This window comes from Cupressus sempervirens, chromosome 2 (assembly GCF_028749045.1).
Source record: "Cupressus sempervirens isolate cs-2001-9-10 chromosome 2, ASM2874904v1, whole genome shotgun sequence".
NCBI lineage: Eukaryota > Viridiplantae > Streptophyta > Pinopsida > Cupressales > Cupressaceae > Cupressus > Cupressus sempervirens.
Window position 1 is genome coordinate 25245721 of NC_143119.1, and position 16242 is coordinate 25261962.

The 16242-nt window shown below is 36.9% G+C and overlaps 1 protein-coding gene across 4 annotated transcripts in view; it reads right to left on the reverse strand.

The window, feature by feature from the left end:
* The window catches only part of LOC149570898 (uncharacterized), a 387041-nt gene that overhangs the window by 103533 nt on the left and 267266 nt on the right, over positions 1–16242 (reverse strand). The window lies entirely within an intron of this gene.

Sequence of the window (16242 nt, forward strand, 5' to 3'; positions counted from 1 at the left end):
ATAGAAAAGTATCTTCCCAAGATAGCTAATGGATGCTCACATGTAGGAAGGTGACACCTCACAACCATTCACCTAATAAGACATGCTTTATTAACCTAAGCGAGATTATTAAAAGTGTAGGAAAAACCTAGCAAAATAGGAAAAATAAAAAACTACACTAACATTTGTGATGCTTGTATTTTGACCAAGTGATTTTGGTACTCTTGTCAGTTGCTTGTTAAAGAATTGATGTATGGTTTTGGTCTTTTTGAATCTTTTTGCTTTGTTGAGCTTAGGGTAGGTTATCTATATGTAATGTTGGGAAGTGGGTTGCAATGGAGGCTGGAGCCCAAAGTGGCTACCTAGGTAACCCATTGTAAGTTATTTTAATAAGTGAAAAACTAAAATAGAGTAAAACGAACCTAATAAGAGTCTTTGTCTTTCCTTGACCATGCCTTGAGTGTTAGTACAGACTAGGATGAGAGTAGAGAGGATGCCTGGTTGCGACCATGCATCGTTAGTATGCCTTGTTAGTACAAAAGGATTCTAGTGTCGCATAGAGTCACTAGGGGGCCAAGGTCAAGTCAGACTACCAAGGTAACCTTAGAGTTGACTCATGCAATGACACTTGCCCGCTTGCATAGTAGATTCCCTACATGTCTTTGTTTGCCTCTAGGTTTAAATGTTGTTTATATCTTGGGTATCCTGAGTTAGATTACTTTCAGGTTTTCCCTTGACCTAGATATTACTTTTGATTTTTGGGATTATTATCCTGTTTGGAACTTGAGACTATCTCCTCAGCTCGGTGGGAGTGGACCTTTTTAAGTTACCACGAGGTTAGGTGGTAGTGCTTTTTACTTCTACCATTCCGATCTGTCTGTTGATGCCGTGGCTGGAATTTATTGTTCTGCATTTCCTTTCATTCTATCTTTGTGTATTATGATGGATGGTTATATCTATATGATGGATGATTTTACTTATTGTATTGTATTTTGTTTCATAGATCTGAAAGGGATGATGTAATCTATTTTATATGATGTATATTCTTTCAGCCTTTCATACCCTGTGACATGTACAGTGGATGATTGTGCATTCCGAATATTGCCAAGTGGCATTCGGAACAAATGTATATTATTTAAATGAATTTGAACTTGTAGTTAATCTTTAATGTGGATGTGTTACACATATTGGATTTAGTATTATTAAAATATAAATGTGATTCAACGTCTTGGGATTCTTAAGGAATGTAATCTGTTATGTGTTGCTTATGTATGATTGTATGTTATTGTTTCAGCTATTTTATAATTGTTGTTATATGTTAATTTAAAAAAAAAAAGTTTGGCAAACTTAGTAAAACTTTAGGTTAGTTCTTTTGGATCCCTTGGCGGGGCGCTACAAAAAACCTGTGATCTAGCTCAATGGCATAAACATGTGAACTTTTACTACTCTTGGTCCTGTGTGTGACATCACTATTGTTCTATATCTCTGATATGCACAAATGCTATTGAACTTTTGTCTTGAGTGCGATGGCTTTGCTGTAATTTAATGTCTTCTGATTCCATAGTCTGTTTATAACATTTTGCTGCTGCTTTGTGGCTTGTACTGTACTTGTATATTCATACTTTGCAAAATCCATTTTGATTTAACATATAACCTTGTTGATCTATAAATATTCCTTTCAGTGCTTGGATTTGGAGGATATTAGTACTTCATTTCTTGCAACAGCACGCTATTCATTATTATTTTGAAATTTTCAACCTTTGCTTCATGATCCTTTTTTCGTTCTCATAATATGAAAACTCCATAGGATCGTTCTAAATATTTGCATTCCAATGTATAACAATAGCTTTACTGATAAAATGGACTTGATTGCATCATTTCTTCCTCAAAATATACTGGTCATAGTTCATGTATAATGTTGATTAGTGTTGAGTATACTTGATTATCTCTCAATCGCATTTTTGATTCTTTATCTCTTAATAGCAAGCTAGGATTGAGCTCTTTTGGGAACCGCACTTACATCCACTTGCTAATGAAAGGCACCTGTCGCTGCACATGAAGCAAACTAATTAAGAATAAATTTGCAATTGGATTTTGAAGTATATATGCATGTATGGGGTATATTGTTTTACCGCACACAATATTTTGATAAATAAAATATTACATTTTCAGAAAAGAATTACAATAAATGGGTTGATTTCTATGTTACGTTCTTTCCTTCATTAAATGTAATAATCATTTGCATTTGATTGGTAAAGCACATAATGTGGAACAAGTTTGAATGTGTGTAATATCACCATCATAAAATAGTTTATAAATCAAATATTTGTTAATGGGCTGATTGATTTTAAATACCTTGGACCCATTTTAGTTTTGTTTCTGTAGGTAAGTGTAGTTGTCAACTATCTTTGTACACCCTCGGAAAGTGTTCCCGACGGGTATTTAAGCACAACTTGTAGGTAGTCTTAGGTATGCAATTTGGATTATTTTCTCTTTACTGCGAATTCCTGTTGGAGTTCTCTGTTGTTCGCCATTTCGGAAGTGAAAGACCTTCCCTGTTTGGTTTATCTAGTTTTAGTGGGATTTAACCTCACCCTATTCTGTCACATGTAACACTTCGCTCAGATCTAGCAAATCGGAGCATCATCTTTCAGCATATCTTAATTGAAGGATTATTCGTTCTCTATTATTGTGTCTGGATTTCATCTAAATCTATTGTGTTTATGTATGAGCAACATTGCATTCATAGTTGTGGTTTATCATTCATGGCTCAAACACCTAACCATGTGGCTTCCGAAATATTCTTGTATTGCTTCCTCATTTTCCGTAAGGCCTTCATTCTATCTTCCATACATCATCCACTCACACCTCCATACGGCTCTCTTACGTAATATCTTTGCATATTGTCTACCATACGGACACCATATCGTACGGCCTTCACCTCTAGTCTACCATACAACTAACAATCCTCTCGCGTACGACCATTAGGCCTCTTCCATACGGTCATCAAGCCCCTCCCGTATGGCCATCCAACTCTGCCAGTCATACATCCCTTCCCTGTCATACGGTCCACTTACCACCACGTATGACTAGTTTGTTTATTACTTTCCCATCCTATACACCGTACGGCCTCCACATCAAACCAATCAAGTACCATATAGCCTATCTAGGCCTTCCTGTCGCATGTGGTAGATTCTATTTGGGTGGTCTTTAGACACACACATGTACAAACCTGTTACTAAGGGTCAGGGGGACACTGGAACATTACAGTGGTATCAAAGCTTCGATTCTGCCAGCCTATGGACAATGAATGAGAGTTTATAGCTATAAGAGAAGAAGTACCCATTCCGTTCATAGAATTGCTGCAGAACCAGAACCCATAGTTGTGGAACTTGTGGCGCTACTAAGAGAACTTGCAAGGAATCAGGCACAGAGCAATGATACTCAACGACTCATGGAAGAGACTCTCAAGAAGTTGGGAGACAATAAAATATCCGAAAAACAAAATGGTCATAGCGCAGACTCAGTGTCGGGTAAAGAAAACCCTCATCCAACATGCTCTTGACCTTCCATGCTGTCTTTTCCCCCACGGATGAAGGCACCATCCGGAGGGAAGCAGTCGACCTTTGAAGAAATGCAAGAACAACTGATAGAAGTTTGGAAGAATGCGAATTCGAAGAAAGATATATCTTACAAAGATTACGTAGATCTGAGAATGAGATATTTGGAAGGCGGAAACAGAGGACATTTTAACGATGATCTAAGGAGGAAGTTGAGTAAAGTAAATTTGTCTCCATTTGATGAATCTGGATCCGTATCTGTGCAAGTGTGGGTAATGAAGGCCGATAGTTACTTCCAGCTCAATCCTATGCTAGAAGAAGAAGCAATTAAATTTGTGGCATTACACTTGGAGGGAGTTGCGCGTGAATGGTGGCATCACAGCACCATCACACTAGGGCATGATCAAATAAACACCTATGCAGATTTCACTGAGATATTGATAGAATGATTTGATGGTAAAGATCAGGAACTCAATTTCAAAGATTTGGCACAGCTGAGGCAAACTAGATCAGTTGACCACTACATTGCAGAATTCCAAAAACTTTCCATTTTGGTTAAGGACATTTCTGAAAGGAGACGGATAGTGCTTTTCATGGACGGACTGACAGAACCACTAAAAGGTTGGTAAAAGGGTTTAATCCTGCCATTCTGTCGGAGACCATTAAGAAGGCATGGAGTATGGCATCATTGTCGGCGTCATCCTCTCGGGGTTACTCACACTCCAAACCCTTGATCGTTCTGAGGGACAAAGATAATAAATCTCCATCGAGGAAGTCGTTGTTGGACGAAGCTACCAGACAGGAGCTTCGAAGGAAGAAACTATATTTCAACTGCAAGAGAGCATGGGAACCCAGGCACAAATGCCTCGGGAAAGGAAAGATCAACTACATTGAGGTCATGTCCGATGATGAGGACAAATAGGAAGATATACCCACTGAAGACAACCAACTCCACAAGGATACCGCAATGGTTAGTTTGAACCATACGGAAAGAATTGTAGCATTGGTACAATGCGGAGGAACTATTGCCCTAGCTGGTAGCCCAAGGTGCACAGTGTTTCGTGTACCAGGAAAGGACAAAGGGTTATGGTGATGCTCGATAGCAGAGCTACTCTTAATTTCATAAACTCGTCTCTGGTGAAGCAAAGAAGTCTACCTACGGAGACGCACGCAATATTTCAGGTCCAAGTTGCAAGAGGAACTCTTCTGCCTTGCACACACCGTATTCCTCAGCTAAGTATCACAATGGTGAATCACACGGTGACCAACGATTTCTTGATAGTGGACCTTGATGATGTGGAGGTTATTCTGGGCATACAGTGGATGGAGACACTTGATGAATATACTTAGAGCTTCAAACAGATGAACTTCACTTTTGTTGTCGATGGAAAGAAGGTTGTTCTCTGCAAAATGGTAAATGAGGGTCTGAACTAAGTTTTTGCACATCAGATGGAGGCAATTTTTTGGCATGATGGCATTACTTGGGGTGCACACTATTTTGTCTCGACAAAACCTATAAAAGGGCAGCAGACACCTTCCCAGGATGATGATCTCCAAAATATATTGGATAATCATGATAAAGTTTTTATAGATATTGTTGGGTGGATATTTTGCAACTGACAGTTTTGGGTAAAAATTCAGTCGCAAAATAGGATGACCAACCACAGCATGTGAGACAGAGTCTCTCCTACCTTAAAGGGAAGGCTCCCCCTTCTCACTGTTCCTTAGATCAACTCAAGGTAAGCAAGAAATTGAGAGATTTATAAAGAGGGTGTTACTATTATCCTTTCTTCTAAGCTTTCAAGAAAGGATCCACTTATTCGTAAGGCAAATAATGGGCAAGGTGAATCTTTAATTACACTTCTATCACGAGCTGGAAATAGTGATACCGAAATTTTTTAACTAACTCAAAGGCTAGCCAAAATGTACCAGTTTGGCTCTAAGTCCTGTTGTACTTCTATGTGGTAAAAGATTTACAATTAGGGCACAAAGATTCCTAAAAGTAAGAACAATCTAACTATTTTGCGAATTAAGACGAAAATACAAGCCACGGACAAAGCTTCTAGCTATGGATTTTCACAATTGTTCCTGGTCAAAGCTCGAGATTCAATTGTTTCTTAACTCTTTTCTATCAATCACAAGATACAATATCAATGACAAAAGATAGTACGAATCAAAGGTAACTTGAATGAATTATAGACAAAGCTTACAACTCACACTTATAATAATCTCACTTAATCAAAGTTAAGTCTCAAATGCTCCTTTGTATTCACTTTCTCTCAAAATAGTGCTACACAAACAAAGTTCTGCTAGCACAATTTCTCCAGAGCTCTCTTGCATAAAGATAATGATGATTTTACAATGAGGAGGTAATCCTTTATATAGGCAAAGAAGTTGAGAAAAGGGGGGAGAAAAAAGTGGGAGCAACTCAACCAACTTTGACCAAGTCTAACTATAGAAACTAATGGATAACATGCAACTCGCATTACATCTTTTACATACATGCAATTCGCATTCCATGCAATTACACTTTATCATGTAATGCATCTTAAACAACTATAAGGTAGAAATTACATTACAATCTTAAAGATTGCTTCTTAATGCTTTGAATTTCACAATGACGTCATGCACTGTAGGAAGATCAACAATCTCCATTGTCTTTGATATGGCTTTGATCCTCACTGCATTCTCATATGCTGATTGAATAACTTTAGAATTTTCTGTTGTATTATCCAACAAGTGTTTTGTCAGGGATTTGTACAAAACGAACTTGTTCATTGTGTGCGAACCAAGTTTTTCAGAATCTACATCAGCATTGATTCTGATTGTATATTCTGAATTCACTCTCTCTGCTGCCAAAAGATTACCAAGATTATCAGTAACACGGTATCCCAATTGCTCCAAATCACAAGTAAGGCTTGTTTCAACTGCTTGACAATCTTCAAGAGCCACTTGCAATTTTGTGATCTTCTTAAGGTCTCTTCCTTGTAACCAATGAGTCCTTGAAATCTGAAGAACATTTCACATGACGAAAGAACGTCACATGAGACCATAACATTTAGATCAAATTTTATCATTTCATCCCAATCCTCAAGGATTTCCTTCAGGTTATCTGCTTCCTAAGTCAAAGAAGAAATTAAGCTTAGTTCCATTTTGTTCATCTCTTTGATACGCTTTAGAACTACAGGTGTCTCTGTGATAGCTCGAACTCCTTCAACAATGATTTCCTGTATCCAAGACTTAGCAGCTTCAATCAACCTTCTTTCTTTAGATGTTTGTGATGCAACAACATTCTGAGAAGATTGCTTCTGGATGACCTCATTCAAACGAGCTATTTCCTATTTCAATTGATTCCTCTTTTCCCAAAGCTCATGACTGCTTTTTGATACATTTGCCAATGCATCATGAGCATCTTGTAAAGAACTCAAACGAGATTGCTTTCCAACTTCAATCTTAGTAAATTTATAATCAGAGCTAGTGAGTTCTTCAATAGGTTTATCTACTAAGCGCCCAACAATCTCAACATACTTGGTTTTGTCAGAATCAACCAAAATTCTAGAAACAATCTTGTCTTTCAGAGATTTGGATTTAGTCTTCTTCATAGGAAGATTGTCAGGAGGAACAACCACCTTCCTTCTCTTCGTTGTTATTCTACTCAACCATGCAGGTAGGCTGAAACTTTCATTTGTAGAAGCAAGCACAGTGGAGACTATTGGCATTGATCGAGATTGTATATCTGTAGTGACTGAACAAGTTTCAGTTTGCACTGCTGTAGGCATAGGAATGTGTTGTGAAGATTCTGTCATGAAAAGTTCAAATCCTGTCAAAGATGTATCAAGTTGGGAAACTTGACCACTAGTAAGAGTCGAAAAATGTTCAAACACATTTGCTAAGTGTTCAAATTGATCATGTGCAAAAACATGAGGAGCAGCAGATGAAATCGGAAGAGCCATGGTATTAACTTCTAAGACGGGAATAAATTGAGTGAAAACAGTAGAAAATGAATCTACATCATCATCAACCTCATGCAAAAAGGGCTCTTCATGTGGAGAAGACGTGCAAGCTTGTGCAGGCTTGGGAGGAGATATGATTCTAATTTCTCCTTCTTCATCTGAATCTTCTTTCTCGAATTCTGTTTCCAATTCTTCTTCTGATTTTGTCACTGATTCTTGAATTGGTTCAGGAACTTGGGATGATTTAGTCCCTTTTCCGCCCTTTAATTTGAATTTGAGAGTATTCTTGACATTTGAAGATGAAGCACCATCTTTCCCTGTAATTTCCAATTGTGACTTCCTACCAGGAGGACCAAAGCTTCCACAATCCAGACCCATTTTAGGATTTACCCTTTTTAGGCCTTTACTTTTCAACCACTTGTTAGTGTTTGCTAAGATGGATTGAAACTTGTCTATAATAGATGTATTTTCTTTTTGTTGCCATTGAATAGGAAAAGGACACATTTTATCAAAACCGGCTTGATGAAATTCCGGATCAAGGATGTCGCCGTCATCTTCAACTTGAAAATTTGGAGAGATTTCCAACATATTAAGATCAATTATTTGTTGCAAGGTTAACCTGCAATAATCCATCTTCATAATATCAAGCTCTGTTCTCATGTCAATCAAAATGTCTTCAATGCGATAAACATGAGTATAAGCCCTCTTTATCTGAGAGTTCATCTCTCGATAATCAAAGTCAAATCTAGCCTTGAACCTCTTCAATGTAATCAATTGCAACTCTGCTTTCATATTCTTTGCTTTAGGCACATAAACAATTGAATAATTGCCAATAAATAAAGGCCTAGCTGAGGTGATGCCAAATCTGGGCCTATGTGACGCATGCTAATCATTCTGTACGTCTATGAGTTGTCTTGCTAACTCCATTAGAATAATTCGATCTGTAGCATACCTAGGTAAGGTATACGGCTCTCCTTTGAAATATCCAACCCTCAAGTATGTGAAAGTGGAAAATTGAAGAAAAATGCAGCTGTACTGGTTTACCTTTTCCCATGCTACATCAAATACTCTTTTGATACACAACTGTTTGTCGAACAGACACCTGTAATGTCCAAAGAAAGCATCTTGGACTCTTCTGTAATGATATTTACTATTAGCCAAAGTAATTTGGTCATAGTATTCCCAAACAAGTACTTGAAGACGACACCTTTGGTGGAAAGCCCCGAAAAAGACCCCATAGCAGCAGCAATGTAAACTAAATATGAATTCATGTAAAAAGGTACTGATGTTCCTACATTGCATATCTGCTGACAGAGTGCAGTACTGATAAGCTCTCCTCAAAAGATATGTTCTTTGTTCTCTATGATTTGAAATATAAATTTGTACATCCATCGCTCAAAGTCAGAAGAATCCTTAAGCCCACAGATTTTGCTGAGAAGGATGATGAGATCCTTGTATTCTTGTTTAAAATTGGACCGATGAAGAGTCTTTGGCCACCTGAAAAAATTACTTCTTTTGTTGTCTAACCAGTAAAGGTTGACATACTTCTGATAGTTGCTTTTTTGTTCATTCCAACAAGCCAATGACGAATCTTTAGTCAAATCAACACATTCTGATTTACGAGGAACTTTGAAGACTTGTTCAATCACTTCAGGGTCAAGGCTAATAATAACCTTTCCGTCAGCGTCTTTGATATTCTTTGTCTTAGGAGTGAAGCACCGAGCACATCTGTAGACAAAATCAGGTTCTATGGTAGCCATGGGAAATGTAGAAACCAAATGGATGTTGCTTCTTTTAATACGTTTCATCTCATGCGTAGCTGGAGCTTCAATCCTTTGTTGAAAATCGGCTACATCTACGTGACCAATCTTGGTGTCTAGTATGTTATCCAGAACAGACGTAACTAAAGAAGGAACTGCATGAGCCAATTCTTTGTCATATTGGTATTTCATCTTGCCCTTGGATTTGGAAGGCGAGGACATTTCTTGTGTTCGTACTGTAAAACAAAAATTCCAAAACACAAATACATCCTCAGAAGGAATCTCCATGTAAGTGGATTCCAGAGCATCAGTGAAGATTCGAAAATGAGTGACTTTCAAAGAGAAAACATATGCATATGCAACGAAATATGAAATGAAATGAAATGAAAGTATGAATATGAAAAATGGAATGAAATGAAAATGCGCGAAGGTGAAATGCATGGGAATGCGTGCAAAGTGAAAGTTGCTGATTTCAAAAGTGACTTAAATGTTTTCAAAGCTTTATTGAATGAAGCATGTATATATGTAAATGCAATATGTAACGGAAGGTGAAAAAATGAAGTGAGGTGTAAGTGCGAATGCGTATACTTTACATGTATATGTGGATGTGGATGGAGGGTAACATGTAAATTATGTTATGAGGTGAAAACATGTATTTATTCATGTAAGTGCGAATATGTATATGAAGATGGAAATGAAACAATGGAGGTGAGATAATGAATTATATAGTCACTTTTGGAGAAAGAAAGAAGTCAAAATTCACGGAAAGCGAAAATAACATCTTTTTTGTCTTTTCAAAATATGATTTTTGATCAAAATCGGACTTTTTGGATGCAATTACACATAAGGCATTTTGTGTAATCGTGTTGTGCAAATGGAAGCGAAAAATGAGATGGATGAAAATGGAAACGGAAAATGGGATTACATGCATGTGTGGATGGCGAATGAAGTGAAAAACATGTAATCGCATTTGTCGGATGAAATGTGAGATGTAATGACATGGAAACGGAATTTGAAAAAATGAAATGATAATGCTTTTGCATGTAATGAAGGAAAAACAAGTTTTTGGGAAAAAACTTGCAACTTCTCCAGAATGGAGAAAAACCGACAACAAGCACACAAAACCAAAACAAAAGAAAAACATACCTTTGAAAACAAATCAAAACATACCAAGATGCAATGCACTCTAAAGATGAAATTTGAATTTGGAACTTGGGGAAGAACCAAAGACATCAAAATGAAAAAGAAATTCATATTTAAAGGAAAAATGCATATTCTAAGGCAAAGATTTTCACAAATGGCATCCATTCAATGATTTCATACATAAAATTAGCAAAGATAAGCATGTATTAAAATGTAAGAAAGAAGAGGTCCACTTACATGATGAATATGTGCCAAAGATGAAGGAAAAGATGCTCTTTGTTTGAATTTTTTTCAAAAAATGATGAGAACTTTTCAAATCTCAAAATCCGAATGATGAAGAGCAGTAAACAAGGATATTATTTAGCAAAATGCCAAAACGTGCCCTAGATTAGCTCCTCCTTGCAACGTTTTAAAGATTGCATGTTCTTGAGCCGTTTTTGCCAAAACAAGCAAAAAAAGTGATCTTCAAAGTAAAAGGTTTTGATGATTTAAAACCAAAATAATGATCCTCAACCAATGTAATCACCTAATGAGGTAAAAACAACTTGATCTCATGCAAAAACGTGATCAAACTTGGCAGATTTATGGAGTTTTATGCAAAAAACATGCCCTAGCTTGAGAATTTCAAACACGTTTTTCGGTGCAATAACTTGATTTTTAATGAGGGCAAATTGATCACTCTTCAAAACATGATGAATGCAACTGATTTCATTCAAATCCATGGAGAAAATCAAAAGTTATGATCAAAATAGGAGGTTTTTGGAGCAAGAACATGTTTTCTTCACATAATAGGACATTTTTATGTTCATTACATATTTTAAAACATGTTGGAAGGCAAAAGAGGACCTTTTTGAGTCCAATGCATGTTTTAAAATATGTCTTGAGATATAATCTCACTTTTTGAAGCCCATTACTTATTTTAAAATGTGCAAGTCTCAAAAATCTCACTTTTTGGAGTCACATATTTTATAAACATATCTCACCTTTTTCATACACAAGCATGAAAACTCAACTTTTCATGTCATTGCATCAAAAAGGTCCACTTCTACAAGCTTTTGATGTAATGACTTGAAAAAGGTTCTCAAAATGAGTTTTCATATGCATTAGCATGAAAAGTTTCCACTTTTCATGATTTTTTGCATGCATATGCGCATAAAATGTCCATTTTTAAGCTTTTAAATTATGCATTTCACTTATTTTTATAAAAATGTCAACAATATGGGTCAAAAATAACATTTATGCATTATATTAATCAATATAATTCATAAACATTAAGTTAAAGTGACATTTATATAAGTATTTGATTTATAAAATATTTTTTAAAAAAGAAACTATATAGTTCTATAGTCATTTTAAGTGAAAAATAAAAAAGTAACTAAACTTAAAATTATAACATAAAGTGCACTATAGTCACTTTAAGCTATAAATTTAAATGAAAAGTAACTTCAAAACATAACAAAAAGTGAATAAAATGTTATATTTTCAAAAAGTGAATGTCAAAATGAAAATATAACATCATTTCTTTTAATTCGTGCTGTTGCACCTAAAATGTCCACTTTTGAGGCACTAAAATGACCATATCTCTTGACTGACAACTCCGATTGACCTCTAGGTTAGACCGAATCGAAGGGGAAATCGAAAGGCATAACATGAGCAAATTCAAAGGACCAAAAACAAGCAAACACAAACTCAAAAGAAGAGAACGGACTTTGAAGGCTTCAAAAATCAAGCAAAGGCTCGATAGAAAGCAAAACGAAAACGACTTGACAAAGGCCTTCAGTAAAACAACTTGATATTCGAATTGAAATGGATCAATTGATCAACATTAAGCAATTGAATATCAAATTCAAGCTTAGAGAAATACGAACTTAGCTTGGAAAACTTTTGTGCTGTTACCAACATTTTGTGGTGACAAAATGCAGGACAATAGATATTCCTCTTGGCATACCTCCTCATCGAGAGTTTGAACATACTATCGAGTTGAAAGCAGGAGCCAAGCTAGTCCTTACCACTCACTACCGCCATCCTAAGAAATTCAAAGATGAGATTGAAAAGACGATTCAAGAATTGCTGGAGAAAGGATGGATTTGCCTCAGTTCTAGCCCTTTCGTGTCATTAGTGATATTGGTCCAAAAAAAGGACAGGACGATGTGCGTGTGTGGAGTACCGTGCGTTGAAAAAAAAAAGATACCCCATTCCAAGGATAGCTAAGTTGTTGGATGATATACATGGCACAATCTATTTTTGAAAATATATCTTTGTTCTGGATACCATTTGATCTGCTTGAGGGAAGAAGATATGGAAAAGATGGCCTTTCATTGTCACTACGGGCATTACGAGTTCCTGGTCATGCCATTCTGATTAACGAATGCACCTTCTACATTCCAATCATGCATGAATCACATCTTCAACAAATAATTACGTAAGTACTTACTGGTATTTTTTGATGATATTCTTATTTATAGCAGGACATGGAAAGAGCACATGAAGCATCTAGATGAAGTCCTACGGATCATGAAGGATCAATCCTTGTTCGCCAAGCGATCCAAGTGTGAATTCGATATGACAAAAATATTGTACCTAGGACATGTTGTCAACACATATGGAGTTCAAGTTCATCAAGGGAAGATTCAAGCTATCCTTGATTGACCTCCCCCAAAATCACTCACGAAATTGCGAGGATTTTTCGAACTATGCAATTCTTGCAAGAGGTTCATTAAAGGATACTCTCAACTCAACGCACCCTTGACGGATTTGACAAGGGTTCTTTCTAGTGGAATGAAAAGGTGTAACTCACATTTGATAAGCTAAAAGAGGTAATAAGTACTTGTCCCGTACTTGCATTACCTGAGTTCACTCGACCATTCATTTTGGAGTGCAATGCATTCGGAGAGGGCATTGGCACCGTACTAATGCAAGATAGACACCCCATAGCCTATGAGAGCATGAAACATGCGCAAACAAAACGCTTATATTCTATTTATGACAAAGACATGTTGGCCATTGTACATGCACTAACCAAGTTTCGGCAGTATTTGGTGGGTGCCAAGTTTGTCGTTCGTATGGATCACAATAGTTTGAGATTATTTTTGAAGCAACGAAACTTGAACGAGAGGCAACAAAAATGGGTAAGCAAGGTTCAGGCTTTTGATTTTGACATTCAATATGTGAAAAGAAAGAACAATGTGGTTGCAGATGCTTTGTCCAAGTAACCTGCCATCTGCTTACTAACCCAGATTTCAGCTAACTGGGAAGCACATTTGTTGGTAGAATATTCCAAAAACACATTTGCCTGTGAGCTAATGGATGGCAATACCTAAGATGATCAGTACAAAGTGGTGGATGACATCATTTACTATAAGAATTGGATATTTTTAGTGCTGAAATCCAAATTGAAGCATAAAATCTTGAAGGAGGTACACGACTCACCTTTGGTAGGACACCCAAGCTTCCTCAAAATTTACAGACGTCTCAGGGAGAGGTTTTCATGAAAAGGTCTTAAAGGAGATGTATTACAGTATGTAAGAGTGTGTGATTTCCCAATAGAACAAATCTGAACATACTCTACCCGCCGGGTTACTGCAACCTTTTCTAATTCCAGAACAGAAGTGGGGTATCTCGATGGATTTCATAACTAAACTTCCCAAGGTGAATGGAAAGGATTGTATCTTTGTAGTGGTTGACAGACTGATAAAGTATTAGTTACTACCCTCAAACAGACCGACAAACAAAGATTGTGAACAAGTAGCTTGAAAGCTACCTTCGGAACTACATTTTGGCACAACAACAAGTGTGGGTCGAATGGATGCACCTAGGGGAAAATTGTTACAATACCACTTACCACAAGTCCATCAAGATGGCACCATTCAAGCACTATACAGGTACGAACCCCTTTCCTTTATCGACATAGTTTTGGGTGACAGTCGTGCACCAAGGGCGAGGGATTGGCTTCAAGAGAGTCAAGACATCCTAAGATGCCTGAAGGAAAACTTAAAACGGGCACAGAATCAACAAAAGATGAACACTGACAGACACCGAATGAAGGAGTTTCGAAGTGGGAGACTTGGTCTATCTCAAGCTCCATCCATACCAACAATCCTTATTGAAGGAGAAGGGAAAAGAAAAATTCAAGCCACGATTTTATGGTCCTTATCGTGTAGTTTTCCGCATTGGTGAAGTCACCTATGAGCTGGAACTTCTGGAGGGAAGCCATATTCATAACGTTTTTCATGTTTCCTGCCTGAAGAAAGCCGTAGGATAGAACATCATGATAGCTTCAAGCCTTCCACCACTCAATAAAGAAGGAAAGCTCATATTGGAACGAGCCAAGAATATTGAAGTACGTGTGATAACCTTGGAGAACCAAACGGTGAAGAAATATTTGGTACGTTGGAAGCACTTGCCACTGGACGACACAACTTGGGAAGGCGAGCACATTCTATAGCATCCGACATTGCGTTGGCTTGAGGACAAGCAAAATAATTTCAATAAATGGGTTGATTTTTATGTTACATTCCTTCCTTCATTAAATGTAATAATCATTTGCATTTAATTGGTAAAGCACATAACGTGGAACAAGTTTGAATACATGTAATATCCCCATCATAAAATAGTTTATTAATCAAATCTTTGCTAATGGGCCTATTGATTTAAAATATCTCAGACCCATTTTAGTTTTGTTTCCGTAGGTAAGTGTAGCCATCGGCTATCTTTATACACCCTCGGAAAGTGTTCCCAATGGGTATTTATGCACAACTTGTAGGTAGTTGTAGGTATGTAGTTTGGATCATTTTCTCTATACTGCGAATTCCTGTTGGAGCTCTCTATTGTTCGCCATTTCGAAGGTGAAAGACCTTTAGTATTTGGTTTATCTAGTTTCGATGGGATTTAACCATAGTTCCAAAAATCGCCATGAAATCGCCGAAATCGCCGAAATCGCGATAAGATTCATGGCTCCCGATTTTTTTGGAATCGGAAATCGCTGGTGGTGATTTTTTCTTGTGAATCGCCTGAATCGCCAAAATCAGCGATTCATGGCAAAAATCGCCATCATGAATCTCCAGAAATCGGCCGCGGCAGCAAGGATAGAAAGTTCAATTTTAAAAAAAAAACACATGTTTTATTTGCTTTCTAAGTTGACTTTCCTCTTTGTTATAACCCTAAAGAGCCTTCTATTTGCTTAGTATGAGTAGAAGAGAGGAAGAGTGAGAGAGAAGAAGAGAAAAGAGAATCCATAGGTTTCCAACCGGCAAGAAGGAAGAGCACCAAAGAGATCAGAAGTCCATTTGGGGAGGCCATAAATTGCATTGGGAGCATTAAGGAGTCAATATCAACACTCCTCAACTCATTTGCAAGAGGTAAGTGTTGGTTTTTTTTTTGCATGTTAGTGTAGTATGCATTTTTTGTTAAATTTTTTTAGTGTTCATTTGCAAATCTTGAATGTTTTTTATTTTTAGTTTTACTAAATTGCAAACTAGGGTTTGTTGTTTTGTAGTTTTTGTTTATTAGTTGCAAACTTTGATTTTTTACATGAATTTTTTTATTGCAGCAGCCCTTTGCTTTCATTTTCCAATTTCCACAATGGGTAAAAAAGATGAATGCTGGAAATATAATGAAGAGTTTCCTGGGAGAACCAAATATCAAACAAAATGTATATTTTGCAAAGAAAAAATAAATTCGGGAGGTATCTATAGATTGAAATACCACATTGCTGGCATACCTGGCCATGATGTCACAGTTTGCACTCAACAAACCGTTGAGGCAAAACGCTCTTGTTTAGTGGCATTAGAAAAAATTGAGCAAGACAAGTTGACTAAGAAAATGCAACTTGAAGGGTTAAGAGGTATT